The following is a 3,943-nucleotide window of genomic DNA, read 5'->3' on the forward strand; positions in this document are numbered from 1 at the left end:
AGCCCCACGTCAGCCCCACGTCACCTCCCACGTCAGCCCCACGTCAGCCCCACGTCACCTCCCACGTCACCTCCCACGTCACCTCCCACGTCAGCCCCACGTCACCTCCCACGTCACCTCCCACATCAGCCCCACGTCACCTCCCACGTCAGCCCCACGTCACCTCCCACGTCAGCCCCACGTCAGCCCCACATCAGCCCCACGTCACCTCCCACATCAGCCCCACGTCAGCCCCACGTCAGCCCCACATCAGCCCCACGTCACCTCCCACGTCACCTCCCACGTCACCTCCCACATCAGCCCCACGTCAGCCCCACGTCAGCCCCCTTGGTACCCTCCTCCTCTTGCTTCTTCACTGTTACCCTCAGATAGTGGGCAGAGCTTGCAGTAGTGGGCGGGGCTTGCATGAGTGGGCAGGGCTCGGGGGAGTGGCTCGCAGCTGCTAATAAATCAATCATCACAAAAACGACCCAGAAGATTTTGTCACCTGTCACTTCAACGTAGCCTGACGCCACACATGAAAGACAAGAATGGAATCAGTGTGAAGGCCAGCACGTCGTTACAAAGAGCACGCAGAAGGACGTGAGGCACACACACGTGTGCACACACACTGACGTGGTTGTTTTTTTTTTGTACATTTTTTTTCTTTTACCGAATCCTGCATGTTCCTTGAGAAACACAGCGACGTCAGGCGCCCCGACACACACCGATAACTCATTGAAACTCAGAACACCAGCCGCCGAGTTCTGTTTTCCCTGGAGCTCTTCTGATGCGCTCATGAAACACTTACGATCCGAGCTCTCATTGTGCCGCGTAAACACGAATAAACACAACAGCGCAGCACCAAGGAGCCCGGGGGGGCGGGCCGGTGGGCGGGGCCCGCCTTTATCGTTTACTCTTAATAATCTCACCGCCCCCCCAAAACTGTTTGTCAAGGTATCCGGAGTTCCTCTCACTTCCCCGTATTTCACAGATTCATTTTTATGTGTATCAGAAGGACAGCATCGCGGCATCCTGCCTGGTGTCTGGCGGCAAGACGACAGACGCCTCAGATTTAAATAAAATAATAAAAAACTCACCACAGCCGCATAATAGTCTGCGACACCACAGATACGACAAATGAATAATAATAGAAACAGCTTGAATGGGGGAACATATATACGAGGAGAGAGAGAGAGAGAGAGAGAGAGAGAGAGAGAGAGAGAGAGAGAGAGAGAGAGAGAATGGAAACTACCTGAACAACAACCATGTCGACATGATAAGGCATCAAGAGCCCCGATCAGTTACCAACTGATGAATTTTGTATGGGTGCGAAGGGGTTCTGCGAGGGTTTAGCCCGCAGAAATCAGATGAATCACCGTGTGACAGGGAGGCTGTGGTAGTTGAGGACACGTCGGGCTGCCTCTGTGTTTTACACACACAATTCTGCTCTGTTTGCTGTTGAAGTGGATATATAATCCCTGCGAGCGCTGCAGCGTGTCCACGGATTCAGATTAGCTACAAAAAGACTGAGGAACGTCCAGAGTACAACACTCATCCACACAAACCAAGCAGAAATCTGTTGTTTAATTGCCATTGTTTCATATTAACAACGCTAAGCGGATCAGTGGGACAGCCGGTCGGTCCGTGTGTGAGGACATCCTCCTCTAATGCAGGATAAATCCGCCGGAGTGAGTGGTCCTTTCTTCCAAATATCTTGGCAGAGTTGTGATCTCCAGCGTCTCGCTCGATTACGCTGGCGCAGGGCACTCACAACTCGCCTGTGAGGGCCAGACCCTCAAACGAGCTTCCTGCCCCACCTGTCTGTCTGTGGCCAGCTTGCTAGGCGCACAACATAACAGGAAACTGATATGAAGCTGGACGCTGATGGAGAAATCGCAGCCTTTATAAAAGTGCCAAGGCGCGATGCTTTTACAGTCTTCATACCTCATTACCTCAACACCCAACCCCCCCCCCCCCGCATGGGGAGATGCCGAAATAGATTTAGGACATAATGGGCCTTTAGGCCAGATATACCCCTCTCCACCAAACACACCCCACCAACACCACACACAACACTTCCCTCCCAGACCAAACACAAACACATCTCACACACACACACACACACATAGATACACACACACACCCACACCTCACATGCACACACACAAACCACACAAACATACACGCACCACACACGCACACACACACACACACACACACACACACACACACACACACACACACACACACACACACACACCTCACCTCCACACACGCATGAGTGGCAAGTGTTCTAGACCGTTCTAGATTGTCACCATGGAGACAAATACCTTCACCACTGCTGTGTTGGGAAAACGGCACATTTGGAATTCAACACGGACCCCCATTATACTCACATTTCTACTTATTAATAAAACATACAGCTCTGTCCAGTCCTGCTCTGGCCTGTAGGAAGCGTCTCTGAGCCGTGCCGGGTCCGTCAAGCTCGGGGGCCTTTCTGACACCTGCTGTTTGAGTGCGGAAGCGATTGACAGAATCACTCACTCCGTTTGCCTCATCCAGCTTTCAGCACGGAGACGTCATCTACCCTGGCGTCCCAAAACCGTCTCCGCTCTGTCTTCTGTGCCGCCGTGTCTCACGCGTCTCTCCGTTTCAACCACACGCAGATACACCGTCGTTTTACTGTTATCATTGGTCATGGTGCTTAAACATACGCTGCGTTATTATGCTGCTGGTGCGGATGTCACCGTGCGCTTTTGTGCACACGTGTTCCGGAGAGAAGCGTGCAGACACAAGCGTGCAGACACAAGCGTGCAGACACAAGCGTGCAGACACAAGCGTGCAGACACAATCGTGCAGACACAAGCGTGCAGACACAATCGTGCAGACACAAGCGTGCAGACACAATCGTGCAGACACAATCGTGCAGACACAAGCGTGCAGACACAAGCGTGCAGACACAAGCGTGCGTACGGGAAGGCAGATACTGCATTACCATGGCGACACAAACTCGGGCTACAGAAAACACACAGGAAGCAATCAGCTGGAGAGAGTCCGTTTGATTGAGCTCTTACTTTGAGCTTCTCCCTTCAAATGATCAAATTATAATTCCAGCATCATAATGGATCACGTAAAACATGGAATTCATCAAAATGATCTGTGTGTTTCTGTTTGCGAGGGCTGTGTCCTCGTGAAAATGTGTTCTTTGTTTTGCAGAAGCACATAATATACATAACAGACCGCATAAGCTACGTTTATGAGACAGTGTGTGCAGGAATGAAGCTTAATCAGACGTGGACAACACAGGGCAGCCACAGTCTGATTGTCTGATCGTTCTGGTCGAACTTGTTTGAAGGACACATGCAATTCATCTAATAAAAAAAAATCTTATTTTGTGTTCCACATCTAAAAGTGCTAATTACTGTGAAAAACGCCATTATTTCTTTCTGAACGCTTCGGTGATATCTCTGCGTATCAACACTTTCCTCAGAACAAAGGGTAAATAAATTCCCAACCGGTGTAATAATTGGAAAGAATGTGTCAATTAAAAAAGAGGAAAAGGGCAATTATTATCTCTGAATATTTAATTAAGAACTTAACAAGCTCTTTCTGAAACACAGATGAGGATTTGGGTGTTTTCAGGCTGGAATGCTGACTGGGTTTTCAATCTGTACAGCTAATCAGTCAGCTGCGAAACACAAATGAAGGAGGAGCACTGGTGATAAACGTCTCAAATGGAGTATAACTGGCACACGACACCAGGGGAAAACATACAAAAGAACACAAAGAGAAGCAAAAATGCCACAACAAAACAAAGCAAACAGAGAGGAAGACGAGGAAGACGAGGAAGGAGTTGCTGAGAGGAGCATGAGGAGGGGGGTTGGCTCACCAGAGGGTGGGGTCAGAGCCTGGAGGGCGGAGCCAGTGCCCAGAGGGCGGAGCCAGGGCTCAGAGGGTGGAG

The sequence above is a fragment of the Brachyhypopomus gauderio genome, unplaced genomic scaffold (assembly GCF_052324685.1).
Source record: "Brachyhypopomus gauderio isolate BG-103 unplaced genomic scaffold, BGAUD_0.2 sc60, whole genome shotgun sequence".
Lineage (NCBI taxonomy): Eukaryota > Metazoa > Chordata > Actinopteri > Gymnotiformes > Hypopomidae > Brachyhypopomus > Brachyhypopomus gauderio.